At 33.4% G+C, this 17,910-nt stretch overlaps 1 non-coding gene across 1 annotated transcript; it reads left to right on the top strand.

Moving 5' to 3' along the window:
- The first annotated feature begins 6,610 nt into the window (after positions 1-6,610).
- On the top strand, positions 6,611-6,716 carry LOC131170047 (small nucleolar RNA R71). Its single transcript, XR_009140989.1, has one exon. It is a non-coding gene; the product is annotated as a small nucleolar RNA R71 (small nucleolar RNA).
- The last annotated feature ends 11,194 nt before the right edge of the window (positions 6,717-17,910 follow it).

Genomic DNA, 17,910 nt, shown 5'->3' with positions numbered 1-17,910 from the left:
AAATGAATGTGAATCGGGTTTGAGGAGACTGCATAAGGGAAAATGATTTATGCATAACACTTTGTGCACTCTTTTGTACATGTTTCAAAAGGATTTAAATTTCAGAGAAATGCTTATGCACAAGTGCATAGGTTATGCACTGTCCTTATGCATGTTTCGGTGACCCTGAAATGGTGAGGAGCGAAGTCATGCGGGAGTGCATAAGTTATGCACTCCCCTTATTCATCTCTCGTCAAGAATTGTTTTTCAGTAACTTGGGTCATGCAGATGTGCTTAAGCTATGCACTCGCTTATGCACTCTGCGGCAATTTTTTGAATTTTGGTTGGTGGTCATGCAGTGCATAAGCTATGCACTCGCTTATGCACTCGCGTAGGTTTTGAAATTCGAATTTTGGTTATGAGAAGTGCATAGGCTATGCACATTGCTTATGCGGTCTCGGCAACTTTGGGATTTTACGTTATGCAGGAGTGCATAGGTTATGCACTCTGCTTATGCACTCTTCGGCTGAATTGATTTTTGGAGATCTTGGTTATGCAGAAGTGCATAGGCTATGCACATTCCTTATGCATCCCTCGGCAAGGTTGATTTTTCTGGGTTGTTGGTCATGCAGAAGTGCATAGGTTATGCACTCTGCTTATGCAACCTTCGGCAGAATTGGAGCTTTGGATTTTTGGTTATGCAGAAGTGCATAGCTTATGCACCTTCCTTATGCAAACTTCGGCAGAGTTGGAAAATGAAGGATCTGAAGTTATGCAAATGTGCATAAGTCATGCACTCACCTTATGCAAGTTTTGACAGATATGAAATTTGACAAAATGAGGTTATGCAGAGTTGCATAAGCTATGCACTCTGCTTATGCACTTGCAATAAAGGTGAAAAATGGCAAGAATTTTGGTTATGCAGGATTGCATAAGCTATGCAGTTGCTTATGCACCATTCAACAAAATTAAGATTGCAATGGAACATGAATTGCAAGTGTTAAAAATATCCTAGAATGATGAAATATAATTCTATGAAGCACAAACCATGAGAGATTTTCACCAAAAACACATCAATATATTCAAAGTTCATCAAAAGTGCATCACACAAGCATGTAAAAATGGATCCTACATAAAAGACCTTTGAGAGCTATGCCATTTTGACTCAAATTCTGCAAATCAACATTTAGCACATAAAACTCCATAAAATTTGCATGAAGTTGCATCTAACCACAAATGAGAAATGAAATCTCCAAGATTTGTCAAGAAAATGCAACATTTCTACCTTGTATCCTATAACCCCAAAGAAGTTCAAAACTGCAAAAATGACCAACTTACCACCATAATATCATTATAAGCACAAATATTAGAAAATTATCCACCCAACCTCACCAAAAACACATGTAATCTGCTGCAGATTTTATTGTTCACTTTCTGCATAAACCAGGATAGCAATTTCGTGATTCACCAACCTTTCTCCATTGATATACATCCAACTTCATCAAAACATGAGCCATTTCTTTGCAGACACCCTTTTGTCTGCAGAATGTATATTTCCTCTGCATGAACTAGATTGCGGCTCCTGCAGATTATGCGACAAAAGCTTATCGATTCTTTTGAAGGACTAAATTTGTCAAGTTAAATTACTTCCCCAATAGTTCTGACCCTTCTTCATTGAATTACATCTACAAGAGACAAAATTTAACAATGTCAAAAATTGAATTTGGGGAGATTTAAGATAAAAACAAAATTAATGAAAATGAAAGTAAATCAACAAAAGCAAAATAAAATGACTTGGGATGCCTCCCAAGAGGGCTAATTTATAGTCCTTAGCTGGACTTTTCATGAATTTCACTGAAAAGAGGTGAGGGATTGGAGAGCTTGTAACAGCTTGCTCCTAGTATTGGGTCTCCAGTTATGTAATGCTTCAATCTGTGCCCATTGACCTTAAAATTCCCAGATTTTTCACTCCAAATTTCTATTGCTCCATAAGGAAAAACCTTAGAAATTCTATATGGACCAGTCCACCTTGACTTGAGTTTTCCAGGGAACAATTTCAATCTTGAGTTGAACAACAAAACTGAATCACCTTCTTTGAATTCCTTTTTCCTCAGATGCTTATCATGCCAAACTTTAGTTCTTTCTTTGTAAATACGGGCACTTTCATAAGCATCAATCCTCAATTCCTCAAGCTCATTAAGTTGTAACAACCTTTTCTCACCAGCTTGCTTAAGATCAAAATTCAAGGTCTGAATGGCCCAATATGCTCTATGTTCTAGCTCCACAGGTAAATGACAAGACTTACCATACACCAACCTAAAGGGAGTAGTTCCTATAGGGGTTTTGTAGGCAGTCCTATATGCCCATAAAGCATCATCTAGTTTGATAGACCAATCTTTCCTAGAATTGTTCACTGTTTTCTCCAAAATATGCTTGAGCTCTCTGTTAGAAATTTCAACTTGTCCTGAAGTTTGAGGATGGTATGGGGTAGCTATCTTGTGCACTACACCATACTTCCTCATTAAGCTCTCAAATTGCTTATTACAAAAATGGGAACCCCCATCACTAATTATAGCCCTAGGAGCTCCAAATCTGCTCAAGACAAATTTTTCAAAAATTTTACTACCACTCTAGCATCATTAGTTGGAGTTGCAATAGCTTCCACCCACTTTGACACATAGTCAACCCCAACTAAGATGTATCTATTACCATATGAAGGAGGAATGGCCCCATAAAATCTATTCCCCAGACATCAAATAATTCCACTTCAAGAATATTATTTAGGGGCATTTGATCTCTTTTTGACAAATTTCCACTCCTTTGACATTTATCACAATCCAACACAAATTTCCTCACATCCTTAAAAGATTTGGCCAAAAGAAACCAGCTTGCAAAATTTTACTAGTTGTCTTAGAGATGCCAAAATGTCCTCCATAATCAGAAGCATGGCAATGATGCAAAATACTCTGTACCTCCTCTTCAGGAATACATCTTCTAATTAAACCATCACAACATCTCCTAAAGAGTAAAGGATCATCCCATCTATAAAACTTCACTTCATGCGAAACTTTTCTTTTGTTGCCATGTTATACCTAGAGGTAAAACTCCACAAGATAAATAATTCACAAAGTCTGCATACCAAGGTAGTTTAGCAACAAGAGAGAAAAGTTGTTCATCCAAGAAAAACTCATCAATAGGGATTTCATCCAATTCTTCACCATCCAATTTCAACCTACTAAGATTATCAGCAACTACATTTTGGCTCCTTCTTATCTCTAATCTCCAAATCAAATTCTTGTAGCATCGAATCCACCTCATGAGCCTCGGTTTGGCCTCCTTTTTACGGAGCAAATACCTGATGGCTGCATGATCTGAAAATATAACCACCTTTGAGTCAATAATGTAAGGTCTGAACTTTTCCAATGCAAAGACAATTGCCAAAAATTCCTTTTCAGTTGTTGCATAATTTGTTTGAGCCTCATCCGGTGTTACTAGCATAATAAATAACATAAGCCTTTTTGTCCTTCCTTTGACCAAGAACGACCCCAATTGCATAGTTGCTAGCATCACACATAATTTCAAAGGTAGGCTCCAATCGGTGGTTGCATGATTGGTGCGATGATGAGCTTGCTTCAACTTCGCAAAGGCATCCAAACACTCTTGGTCAAATTCAAATGGTGTGTCATTACTTAACAAATTAGAAAAAGGTTTAGCTATTTTAGAAAAATCCTTAATAAAGCGTCTGTAGAACCCGGCATGTCCTAGGAAACTTCGAATTCCCTTGACATTGGTAGGAGGAGCCATCTTCTCTATCACTTCAACTTTGGCTTTATCAACCTCTATTCCTCTGTTAGACACCAAATGTCCAAGCACTATCCCTTCCTGAACCATGAAATGACACTTTTCCCAGTTTAACACAAGGTCAGTATCTGCACATCGCTGCAAAATTTTAGAAAGGTTAGCCAAGCATATATCAAAAGAAGATCCATAAACAGAAAAATCGTCCATAAAAACCTCCATTATGTCTTCAATGAAATCTGAGAAGATTGCCATCATGCACCTATGAAAAGTGGCTGGTGCATTACACAACCCAAATGGCATCCTTCTATAAGCAAAGGTTTCATATGGACAAGTAAAAGTGGTTTTCTCTTGATCATTTGGATGGATAGGGATTTGAAAAAAACCTGAATATCCATCTAAATAGCAAAAGTAAGAATGCCTAGCTAGTCTTTCCAACATTTGATCAATGAAGGGAAGTGGAAAGTGATCTTTTCTAGTGGCAACATTTAATTTTCTGTAATCTATGCACATTCGCCAACTAGTCACCGTTCTAGTGGGAATTAATTCATTATTTTCATTTTTGACCACTGTCATTCCACCCTTTTTTGGGACAACATGTCTTGGGCTCACCCAAATCATGGCTCGAGATGGGATATATGATCCTGCATCAAGCAACTTCAAAATCTCCTTTTTAACAACTTCTTTCATATTTGGGTTCAACCTCCTTTGATGTTCAATAGATGGTTTACAATTTTCTTCCAAACTGATTCTATGCATGCAAAAGTGTGGGCTTATTCCCTTAATGTCATCTATGGTGTATCCCAAAACTTTCCTAAATTTTCTCAACACTCTTAACACTTATCGACCTCTAAAGTACTCAAGTTTGCATTTACAATTCTTTGGATAAGTGTTATTAGTGCCAAGAAATTCATACAGTGAGAAGGAAGTTGCTTAAGTTCTACCTTAGGTGCATCTTCTTCCTTGAATGATGATTGCTTAAATTCTTTTTCCTTTTGTGTGAGTTGAAAAGCTGGAGCGAGAAATGAATGGTGGACTTCCCTCTAAGTGTTGAGTATATGCAGCTACATGAGGGTTGTCATAGTCTATGCCTCCTCCATGAACCAAACAATTTTCAAGTGGATCTTCTGGATATTTCTTTCTGAAGTGTTCTTCAACCAGCTCATCAATAATATCAACTCTCAAGCAAGTATCAGCTTCAGAATGATGCTTTTTCATAGTGTTATTGATATTGAAAATTAACTGCTCTTCACCAACTCTAAGAGTAAGCTTTTCTCCTTTCACATCAATCAATGCTCTATTTGTAGCTAGAAAGGGTCTCCCAAGATAATTGGAATATTAGAATCTTCCTCCATGTCCAAGATGACAAAGTCAACAGGTATATAGAACTTTCCAACCTTCAGGGGCACATTCTCCAAAAATCCCTTCAGGATACTTGATTGTTCTGTCAGCTAACTGAAGAGAAATGTGGGTTGGCTTTAGATCTCCCATGTTGAGCTTTTCATAGATAGAAAGGGGCATAAGGCTAACGCTGGCCCCTAAATCACATAGAGCTTTTGTAGAACAAGACTCTCCAATGTGGCATGGAATTGAAAAACTCCCTGGATCCTTAAGCTTTGGAGGAAGTTTCCTTTGGAGGATAGCACTACATTCTTACATCAAAGCTACGGTTTCATCATCTTCAAGTTTTCTCTTGTTTGAGAGAATTTCTTTCAAGAATTTTGCATAAGAGGGCATTTGTGAAAGAGCATCAACAAAGGCACACTTATGTAAAGTTTCTTCAAAACCTCGAAGACCTTCCCAAAGTGCCTCTCAAGCTTGGCTTTGTGAAATCTTTGTGGAAAGGGAAGTTGTGGCTTGTAGGGCTGAGGAGGTATATACTTCTCTTTTTTTTCTTCAAATTTCTCCTTACTCTCTTGTTTTTCACTCTCATCAGTTCCTTTTTCATTTTCTCTCTTCTCACTGTTTTCACTCTTCTCATCATTTATAACTTTACCACTTCTTAAAGTAATAGCTTGACAATGCTCTCTTGGATTTTCTGGTTGACTTGGAAGCTTTCCAAAAGATTTGGCACTTGAGGAAGATGCTTGTTGTGCAATCTGATGTTCGGCGATACATTGTGTGTTTGCATTTGTTCCAGCCTTGCTTTCACCTCTCTCATCTCCTCATCATGCTTATTTTGGTTGGCAAGAATCTGTTGCAATAAAGCTTGATGGTGGAATTTCGTTCTTCTTTGTTTTGGTGGAGGTTCATATTTTTCTGCTGAAAATTAGGCAATGGTTGCCTATTTTGCTGATATGGAACTTGACTTTCTTTGTTGTGGTTGAAAATTCGATTTTGAACTTGATTTTGCTGATTGCCCCATGAAAAGTTGGGATGATTCCTCTAATTTGGATTGTAAGTTTGAGAATAAGGATTCCCCATTTGCTTGTTTCCATAATTACCAACATATGCCGCTTGTTCTCCATAATTTACTCCACGTGGTAGTTTCCTCTGCATAAGCCACTTGTTGTGAACTTCGGTGATGATGTTGAACTAACCAACATACTCAAATCTTCCATCTTCTTAGCAAGGACATTTGTAAGTGCATCAAACTTTGCATTAATCATGTTGAATGGATCAAGATCATACATTCCAGCAGCTTGCCTTTTCTGAGTTGGAGCTGGTCCTCTTGGACTACTCCAAAGATGAGTATTCTTTGCAATTTTCTCTAATAACTCATAAGCTTCATCTTCATGCGTTATAATAAATTCTCCTCTGTTTGAGCATCAATAATTCCTCTGATTGCGGAGTGACATTTGTGTAGAAATTACGATTTATCATCCATTTTGGAATGGCATGATGTGGGCATAATCTTTCCAATTCCTTCCATCTCATCCATGATTCATAGAGTTTCATCTTCTCTTGGTCCGAAAGATGTCATTTGATTCCTCGACTCTTGAGTTTTCAGTGGAAAATATTGTGCAAGAAATGCATCAGTTAGTTGCTCCCAATTTGTAATGGAGTTGTGAGGTAAAGAATCAAGCCAATCCAATGCTCTATCTTTCAAAGAGAATGGGAATAGCTTCAATCTTGCTGCATCATCAGATACTCCAGGTTGTTTTTGCATGTCGCAAATCATAGCAAACTTTTTCAGGTGTGTGTGTGGATTTTCAGAAGGATGACCTCCAAATTGAGAGTTTTGGATCATTTGAAGAACTCCAAAATCCATCTTGTAGCTGTTTGCATCAATCCTTGGTCTTGCTATGCTCTCTCTCAAGTCATCAAAATGAGGAAAAGCATGATCCATCATACTTCCCCTAGGCACGTTTGCATTAACAACTTCTTCCCCTTGGGCTTCATTTTCATTGTTTTGACCATTTCCAGCATTACCAACACCAATTCTAATTCTTTCATCAGCCATATCTGCTTCTAATTCAGTTTCTCTCAAGGCTTCCTTCCTTTTTCTGGTTTCTTTCTTGTTGGCCTTACAAAATTTCTCAATTTCAGGATTGAACAATAAGGTTGTGTCACTTGAGCTTCTAGCTCTTCTCATAAAAGATTAAAGTACCTGAAAAAGAACAAACAAACACAAAATGAAAAGATAACAAAGATAAAACTAAAAACAACTAAAATAATCAAGAATTCAATCTTAAACAAACAACTCCCCGGCAACGGCGCCAAAAACTTGATGCGTCCCAACCGCAAGTGCACGGGTCGTACAAGTAGTATAGAAAAATATCGATCCCACGAGGAGTTGTGTTAATGATTGAATTTTCGATATAAAAGTTGACTAAATTGAAGTATTTAAAATGATGAATTAATGGGTAATGGAGTGTGAAATCTAATTGTGCAAAATTAATATTCTATTCAACAATGTATTAATTAAACTAAAATTGCATCAAATAGAAATAAGCAAGTTCAAATATGGCAATATTTAAATTGGCAAATGATTAAATTCGATTAGAAATTAACAATGGTAAAAGCGATTAGGAGTTCGGATTTCATATTCGAGCTATTTTGGGATTTTAAATTGGTTATCCAATCTTGTGAAACTAATGGGTTTTAAGGAGATTAATTCTTAAATCCTTTGAATTCCCTTTCGAGTGAGACAAAGAGTGCCTTAATCAAACTAATCCTACTTTCGTGGAGTTAGAATTAATTAAGACCCATTAAGTTCTTTAATTAATCTATGAATCCTCTTAATCCTTAGCCTATTTCTAGGTCTAAGTTAATTAAGTCCAATTTCCTGATTATCTATCACAAGGCCTTCTCCTTTCGGTGCTTCAACCATGGATTAAGAACATTACTCAATGGGATCCTACATTAAGCATGTCATTAAGCATACAAGAAATGAATAAAACTCATTAAGACCACAAAATATGGATTACCCAATCAAAATCCACAAAATATCTCAAATATTACAACCCTTACTCCAGAATCAAAAGTAAACTACTCACTATCCATAATGCTTACAAGATATGATGAGTTTAAATGGAAATAAAGCTTTAATCTAAGCTAAGAAGTAAGTAATTAAACACTAGAAATGTAGAAAAGTGTAAAGGAAGGAAGAAATCTGCAAATCTTAGTTGAAAATGGTGTGGAAGGTGGAAATGACTCTTCAAATTCTGCTTAGCCTCCTCCTCTCTTTCTTTGTTCCTTGCCCTTTTTTTTAAAATGAGAAAATGGGACTATATATAGCATTTTTCTGACATGGAGCCCTAAAATAGTATGTTCTAGGAGGAATACATTAAGGGAATCTTCGCGACTCATTAATGAACTCTTTATGGGGTGCATAAGTGGGTGCATAAGTTATCACGATCCCTTATGCAGTTTTCGGCTGGTTCTGGATCACTTATGCGAAGCTGCATGACTTGGTGCATAGGTTATGCACAAATTCGTGAATGTGCATAAGGGAGGTGAGAATGTGCATAAGCTATGCAGTCTCCTTATGCACATTTAATTTGGTTCGAACGATGATCTTCCTCCTTATGCAGCGCATAGCTTATGCGACAAGTTATGCATGCATTTAGTCAATGCATATTTCAGCTTGAAAACTTGTTTTTGGCATCTTTTTGCTATAGAAGACACTCCTCAATGGCAAAATTCTCTTTAGTCCTTCAAAAACACCATTTTTCCTACAAAACAAAGTAAAAATTACAAATTAGTGTAAAATTGACAACTATGAAAAACTAACTAATTAACTAATGAAATTAGCTAAAAAAATGACTAATAACCAAATAAAATGATTATGAAATTAGACCTAAATGACTATGCAAAATGTGTGCATCAGATAACAGGAAATTTAAATTGCAGGAAATTAAAATCAACTTAGATCAAGGAACCAGAGGTTGATCACTGGAAATTTAAATTGCAGGAAATTAAAATCAACTTAGATCAAGGAACCAGAGGTTGATGACTGAAAATTTAAATTGCAGGGAAATTAAAATCAACTTAGATCAAGGAACCAGAGGTTGATAACAGGAAATTTAAATTGCAGAAAATTAAAATCAACTTAGATCAAGGAACCAGAGGTTGATAACTGGAAATTTAAATTGCAGGAAATTAAAATCAACTTAGATCAAGGAACCAGAGGTTGATGACTGGAAATTTAAATTGCAGAGAAATTAAAATCAACTTAGATCAAGGAACCAGAGGTTGATGACAATTAGTTTACTATGTTATCTACTATTTTTTCTATTTTAGTTCACGTATTTAACTGATTTTTGTCTATACATATGTGCATATTTTCTCCCATGTTCTTTTGATCTTGACAAAAAGGGAAGAAGTGAATGATTGACATTGTTGATATAGCTTGTGATTAATATGTTGATTGTGAAAATATCTTGTGCATATTTAGTTAATAGTCTAGTCATACTTGCCTAAAACCCCTTGTGACTAATAATGCTTATGAATATTTCATTGAAATTATTAAGGGGGAGTTATTTGTTAATATGTGTTGGTATAGGTATATACATAGGAGGAGTTATTCCCACATATACATCCATACACACACCCACACTTGTCAATTCTTACTTTGTGATTCAGTTGAGTTTTTTCATCATTAAAAAGGTAGAGCTTGTTAACCCCATGAGCTCAAAAGAGCATGAATTTTAATGATAATAAAACTCAATCAAAATCAAACTAACATTGTTTTAAGTGTTGTGCTCTTCCAAGGATAAAGAAAAAATTCATGGAGTTGATGATGAATTTGTGTTTTAAAGAAATGATGACATCCTAAGATAACACAAGATGAATCAAAGAAGACAAAGAAAGAAAAGGTTACATTCCAAGCTACATTGAAGATCAAAATTAAAGGTACATATAGTTTGAGAATAGTTTAAGGAATTTAGGAATATATGTGAAAAGAATTGAGGAGTAGAAGCCAATGATACTTATTTTTAATCCCTTAAATTTTTATTCTAAGTTTTCAAAACTTGTTTTGAATTATCAATGGCCTAAATGTATTTTATTATGATTTGGTGTAAAGTTTTAAATTTTTCAAAGTTATGCAAAAAAGCTTTCCTGGTATGCTAACTGGTTTGCTACTGGTTCTAGTATGCTAACTGGTTTGCTAACTGACTCAACTCTCAGTATCATGAGAAAATGATAAAATAATTGCTATTTTCTTAAAATTTGAAAATGTAACGTTCAAATGAGTTCACAAACAGTCAGAAACAATCCAAAGCTATAAATACACTTATAGCTTTCATTTAAAGCTATAAATACTGCTCCTAACCTTTTAAGATCAGTAAAGCTTTCATTTAAAGTGCTCAAATTGTTTTTATTACTCATCTCTTTTTATAGATTCTGTTGTATTGAATGAGATTGAGTTTTAAACACCTTCTTAGCATTTATGAGAAGTCATTCAAGCACCTATTAAAGTTTGATTGTGAAAAATGTTTGGGATAACGCTTGGTAGAATTGTGAAGCTACTTGTAAAAGCTTTGGCGTGAAGATTTATAAAGGGCTTTTGTCTCTTGCCTTCAAAAGAGAAGAATAGTGAAGTGAAGACTCAAAGTGGGATCTTTGAGAGAGTGGACGTAGGTTAATTAGGCCGAACCACTATAAAAATTCAGTGTTCAATTCTCTCAACCCTTACTCTTTAAATTTATGCACTTTTATTTCTGGTTGAATTATTTTTTGGTGAGTTGAGAATTGATACAGTATACTGTTAACTCTGCTGGAAACTGAGATAATTTGTTTACTTTTAAATCTGCTGATATCTGATATAATTTGCTTACTGTTATATCTGCTGTCAATTGATATATTCTGTTTACTGCTGTGTTTACTGTGCTGTAATTTTATCCAGATTACTGGTATTTTTGTTGAGTGCTAATATATCCTATTAGATCAGTATACTGAAACTTTATATGCCAACTTTGTATCAACTAATTATTTGAGTAGTATCACACATATTTCATAGTAGAAAATTAGGTTGAACTAAGCTATAATTTTTAAAAGGTTTTGAGCAAGAACCGAAAAATTATTTTAGTCCAATTCACCCCCCTCTTAGACATATTTTGAGACATTATTATTAATTATTTTAGTAATTCTGAATTATTTTATTATTATTAGTGATATATTTTTGTACACTGATCATTCTCTTAACTTCAAAATATTAATATAAATATTATGTCATCTAACAATATAAATAGGAAAGTCAAAATACTAAACACTACTTTAAAAGTTATTACCGAATACACCTATATGTTTTTCGAGGATAGACATAAAATTTCTACCTAATCTATATTAAATTTGATCATTCCTTTCATAGGGGTTGATTATCATGATTTTGCTTTTGGGGCATTAATCGCCACTTTTGGTTCAATGATCAAAGTTTGGATCATAGGGCAATTATGGGGTGAAAAGATCGATCGAGATGTATTGAGGATTATTCCAAGTTGATTGGAGTACATGTTCCTTGTCTCACATATGTATAAATTTCATTCTCCTTTAACTAAAAATTAATTGATTTTTTTAATTTCACAAAAAAATATTATTTTTTAATACTCTCATATATATTATAAATCTTGCGATTTTATCTAGAAGTAAGGCGGTTGAATTCAAGTATGCCATTCTAAAACTTGGATTTAGTGATGAATAAGGCATATAGAGGAGTTTTCACTTCCCAATATTGTGTTTATCATGATGCTTTCGTGGTCTTTTTGCCTTCGTTGAAAAAGTGAATACGAGGGCTTGAGGTCATGGAGGTCATGAAGTATACACGAGAGTTGAAGAAGCATCATATTTTTTGTGCTGAATTTTTTTTAATTAATAAATAAAAAATTTTGGGTATTTTTAGTCTGAAAGAGGAAATTAAATTGCAGGAAATTAAAATCAACTTAGATCAAGGAAATTAAAATCAACTTAGATCAAGGAACCAGAGATTGATGACTGGAAATTTAAATTGCAGGGAAATTAAAATCAACTAAATTGCAGGGAAATTAAAATCAACTAAATTGCAGGGAAATTAAAATCAACTTAGATCAAGGAACCAGAGGTTGATAACAGGAAATTTAAAATCAACTTAGATCAAGGAACCAGAGGTTGATAACAGGAAATTTAAATTGCGGGAAATTAAAATCAACTTAGATCAAGGAACCAGAGGTTGATAACAGGAAATTTAAATTGCGGGAAATTAAAATCAACTTAGATCAAGGAACCAGAGGTTGATAACAGGAAATTTAAATTGCAGGAAATTAGAATCAACTTAGATCAAGGAACGAGGTTGATCCGGAAATTTATATTTCAGGAAATTAAAATCAACTTAGATCAAGGAACCAGATGTTGATGACTGAAAATTTAAATTGCAGGGAAATTAAAATCAACTTAGATCAAGGAACCAGAGGTTGATAACAGGAAATTTAAATTGCAGTAACTTAAAATCAACTTAGCTCACGGAACCAGAGGTTGATGACTGGAAATTTAAATTACAGGAAATTAAAATCAACTTAGATCAAGGAACCAGAGGTTGATGGTGGAAATTTAAATTGCGAGAAATTAAAATCAACTTAGATCAAGGAACCAGAGGTTGATGACAATTAGTTTACTATGTTATCTACTATTTTTTCTATTTTAGTTCACTGTACTTAACCAGATTTTTTGTTTATACATATGTGCATGTTTTCTCCCATGTTTTTTTGATGCTGACAAAAAGGGGGAGAAGTGAATGATTGATATTATTGATATAGCTTGTGATTAATATGTTGATTGTGAAAATATCTTGTGCATATTTAGTTAATATTCTAGTTATACTTGCCTAAAACGCCTTGTGACTAACAATGCTTATGAATATTTCATTGAAATTATTACGGGGGAGTTATTTGTTAATATGTGTTGATATAGGTATATACATAGGGGGAGTTATTCCCACATATACATCCATACACACACCCACACTTGTCAATTCTTACTTTGTGATTCAGTTGAGTTTTTTCATCATTAAAAAGGGGGAGATTGTTAACCCCATGAGCTCAAAGGAGCATGAATTTTGATAATAATAATAATAAAACTCAACTAAAATCAAACTAACCTTGTTTTAAGTGTTGTGCTTCTTTAAGGATAAAGAAAAAGATTCATGGAGTTGATGATGAACTTATGCCTTAAAGAAATAATGACATTCTAAGATAACACAAGATGAATCAAAGAAGACAAAAAAAGAAAAAGTTACCTTCCAAGCTGCATTAAAGATCAAAACTGAAGGTACATATAGTTTGAGAATAGTTTAAGGAATTTAGGAATATGTGTGAAAAGATTTGAGGAATAGAAGCCAATGATACTTATTTTTAATCCCTCAAATTTTTATTCTAAGTTTTCAAAACTTGTTTTGAATTATCAATGGCCTAAAAGTATTTTATTATGATTTGGTGTAAAGTTTTAAATTTTTCAAAGTTATGCCGAAAAGCTTCCCTGGTATGCTAACTGGTTTGCTACTAGTTTTAGTATGCTAACTAGTTTGCTAATTAACTCAACTCTATACAATATCGCAGAAAACGATAAAATAATAGCTATTTTCTTGAAATTTAAAATTGTAACGTTCAAGTTCACAAACAGTTAGAAACGATCCAAAGCTATAAATACACTTATAGCTTTCATTTAAAGCTATAAATACTGCTCCTAACCTTTTAAGATCAGTAAAGCTTTCATTTAAAGTGCTCAAATTGTTTTTATTACTCATCTCTTTTTATAGATTCTGTTGTATTGAATGTGATTGAGTTTTAAACACCTTCTTAGCATTTATGAGAAGTCATTCAAGCACCTATTAAAGTTTGATTGTGAAAAATGTTTGGGATAACGCTTGGTAGAATTGTGAAGCTACTTGTAAAAGCTTTGGCGTGAAGATTTGTAAAGGGCTTTTGTCTCTTGCCTTCAAAAGAGAAGAATAGTGAAGTGAAGACTCAAAGTGGGATTTTTGAGAGAGTGGACGTAGGCTGGTTAGGTCGAACCACTATAAAAATTCAGTGTTCAATTCTCTCAACCCTTACTCTTTAAATTTATGCACTTTTATTTATGGTTGAATTATTTTTTGGTGAGTTGAGAATTGATATAGTATACTGTTAACTCTGCTGCAAACTAAGATAATCTATTTACTGTTGAATCTACTGATATCTGATATAATTTGCTTACTATTATACTGCTGTCAACTGATATATTCTTTCTTCTTTGTGTTTCTTGTCTTTGTAATTTTATCAGTTCTTGGTATTTTTGTTGAGTGCTAATATATCCTATTAGATCAGTATACTGAAACTTTATATGCCAACTTTGTATCAACTAATTATTTGAGTAGTATCACACATATTTCATAGTAGAAAATTAGGTTGAACTAAGTTACAATTTTTAAAAGGTTTTGAGCAAGAACCGAAGAATTATTTTAGTCCAATTCACCCCCCTCTTAGACATATTTTGAGACATCATTATTAATTATTTTAGTAATTCTGAATTATTTTATTATTATTAGTTCTATATTTTTGTACACTGATCATTCTCTTAACCTCAAAATATTAATATAAATATTATGTCATCTAACAATATAAATAGAAAAGTTAAAATACTAAACACTACTTTAAAAGTTATTACCGAATACACCTATATGTTTTTCGAAAATAGACATAAAATTTTTACCTAATCTATATTAAATTTGATCATTCCCCTTTCATAGGGGATGATTATCATGATTTTGCTTTTGGGGCATTAACTACCACTTTCGGTTCAATGATCAAAGTTTGGATCATAGGGCAATTATGGGGTGAAAAGATCGACTGAGATGTATTGAGGGATTATTCCAAGTTGATTGGAGTACATGTTCCTTGTCTCACGTATGTATAAATTTCATTCTCCTTTAACTAAAAATTAATTGATTTTTTTAATTTCACAAAAAATATTATTTTTTAATACTCTCATATATATTATAAATCTTGCGATTTTATCTAGAAGTAAGGCGGTTGAATTCAAGTATGCCATTCTGAAACTTCGATTTAGTGATGAATAAGGCATATAGAGGAGTTTTCACTTCCCAATATTGTGTCTATCATGATGCTTTCGTGGTCTTTTTGCCTTCGTTGAAGAAGTGAATACGAGGGCTTGAGGTCATGGAGGTCATGAAGTATACACGAGAGTTGAAGAAGCATCATATTTTTTGTGCTGAATTTTTTTTAATTAATAAATAAATATTTTGGGTATTTTTAGTCTGAAAGAGGAAATTAAATTGCAGGAAATTAAAATCAACTTAGATCAAGGAAATTAAAATCAACTTAGATCAAGGAACCAGAGATTGATGACTGGAAATTTAAATTGCAGGGAAATTAAAATCAACTAAATTGCAGGGAAATTAAAATCAACTAAATTGCAGGGAAATTAAAATCAACTTAGATCAAGGAACCAGAGGTTGATAACAGGAAATTTAAAATCAACTTAGATCAAGGAACCAGAGGTTGATAACAGGAAATTTAAATTGCGGGAAATTAAAATCAACTTAGATCAAGGAACCAGAGGTTGATAACAGGAAATTTAAATTGCGGGAAATTAAAATCAACTTAGATCAAGGAACCAGAGGTTGATAACAGGAAATTTAAATTGCAGGAAATTAAAATCAACTTAGATCAAGGAACCAGAGGTTGATCACTGGAAATTTAAATTGCAGGAAATTAAAATCAACTTAGATCAAGGAACCAGAGGTTGATGACTGAAAATTTAAATTGCAGGGAAATTAAAATCAACTTAGATCAAGGAACCAGAGGTTGATAACAGGAAATTTAAATTGCAGAAAATTAAAATCAACTTAGATCAAGGAACCAGAGGTTGATAACTGGAAATTTAAATTGCAGGAAATTAAAATCAACTTAGATCAAGGAACCAGAGGTTGATGACTGGAAATTTAAATTGCAGAGAAATTAAAATCAACTTAGATCAAGGAACCAGAGGTTGATGACAATTAGTTTACTATGTTATCTACTATTTTTTCTATTTTAGTTCACTGTACTTAACCAGATTTTTTGTCTATACATATGTGCATATTTTCTCCCATGTTCTTTTGATGCTGACAAAAAGGGGAAGAAGTGAATGATTGACATTGTTGATATAGCTTGTGATTAATATGTTGATTGTGAAAATATCTTGTGCATATTTAGTTAATATTCTAGTCATACTTACCTAAAACCCCTTGTGACTAACAATGCTTATGAATATTTCATTGAAATTATTACGGGGGAGTTATTTGTTAATATGTGTTGATATAGGTATATACATAGGGGGAGTTATTCCCACATATACATCCATACACATACCCACACTTGTCAATTCTTACTTGGTGATTCAGTTGAGTTTTGTCATCATCAAAAAGGGGGAGATTGTTAACCCCATGAGCTCAAATGAGCATAAATTTTGATGATAATAAAACTCAACTAGAATCAAACTAACCTTGTTTTAAGTGTTGTGCTTCTCTAAGGATAAAGAAAAAGATTCATGGAGTTGATGATGAACTTGTGCCTTAAAGAAATAATGACATTCTAAGATAACACAAGACGAATCAAAGAAGACAAAGAAAGAAAAGGTTACATTCCAAGCTACATTGAAGATCAAAATTAAAGGTACATATAGTTTGAGAATAGTTTAAGGAATTTCAGAATATATGTGAAAAGATTTGAGGAATAGAAGCTAATGATACTTATTTTTAATCCCTTAAATTTTTATTCTAAGTTTTCAAAACTTGTTTTGAATTATCAATGGCCTAAATGTATTTTATTATGATTTGGTGTAAAGTTTTAAATTTTTCAAAGTTATGCAAAAAAGCTTTCCTGGTATGCTAACTGGTTTGCTACTGGTTCTAGTATGCTAACTGGTTTGCTAAGCGACTCAACTACATGCAATATCATGAAAATGATAAAATAATGGCTATTTTCTTAAAATTTGAAAATGTAACGTTCAAATGAGTTCACAAACAGTCAGAAACAATCCAAAGCTATAAATACACTTATAGCTTTCATTTAAAGCTATAAATACTGCTCCTAACCTTTTAAGATCAGTAAAGCTTTCATTTAAAGTGCTCAAATTGTTTTTATTACCCATCTCTTTTTATAGATTCTGTTGTATTGAATGAGATTGAGTTTTAAACACCTTCTTAGCATTTATGAGAAGTCATTCAAGCACCTATTAAAGTTTGATTGTGAAAAATGTTTGGGATAACGCTTGGTAGAATTGTGAAGCTACTTGTAAAAGCTTTGGCGTGAAGATTTATAAAGGGCTTTTGTCTCTTGCCTTCAAAAGAGAAGAATAGTGAAGTGAAGACTCAAAGTGGGATCTTTGAGAGAGTGGACGTAGGTTAATTAGGCCGAACCACTATAAAAATTCAGTGTTCAATTCTCTCAACCCTTACTCTTTAAATTTATGCACTTTTATTTCTGGTTGAATTATTTTTTGGTGAGTTGAGAATTGATACAGTATACTGTTAACTCTGCTGGAAACTGAGATAATTTGTTTACTTTTAAATCTGCTGATATCTGATATAATTTGCTTACTGTTATATCTGCTGTCAATTGATATATTACATTTCTTCTTGTGTTTCTTGTCTTTGTAATTTTATCGATTCTTGGTATTTTTGTTGAGTGCTAATATATCCTATTAGATCAGTATACTGAAACTTTATATGCCAACTTT

This window comes from Hevea brasiliensis, chromosome 10 (assembly GCF_030052815.1).
Source record: "Hevea brasiliensis isolate MT/VB/25A 57/8 chromosome 10, ASM3005281v1, whole genome shotgun sequence".
NCBI classification, from domain to species: domain Eukaryota; kingdom Viridiplantae; phylum Streptophyta; class Magnoliopsida; order Malpighiales; family Euphorbiaceae; genus Hevea; species Hevea brasiliensis.
This window is presented reverse-complemented; position numbering and strand designations above follow the sequence as displayed.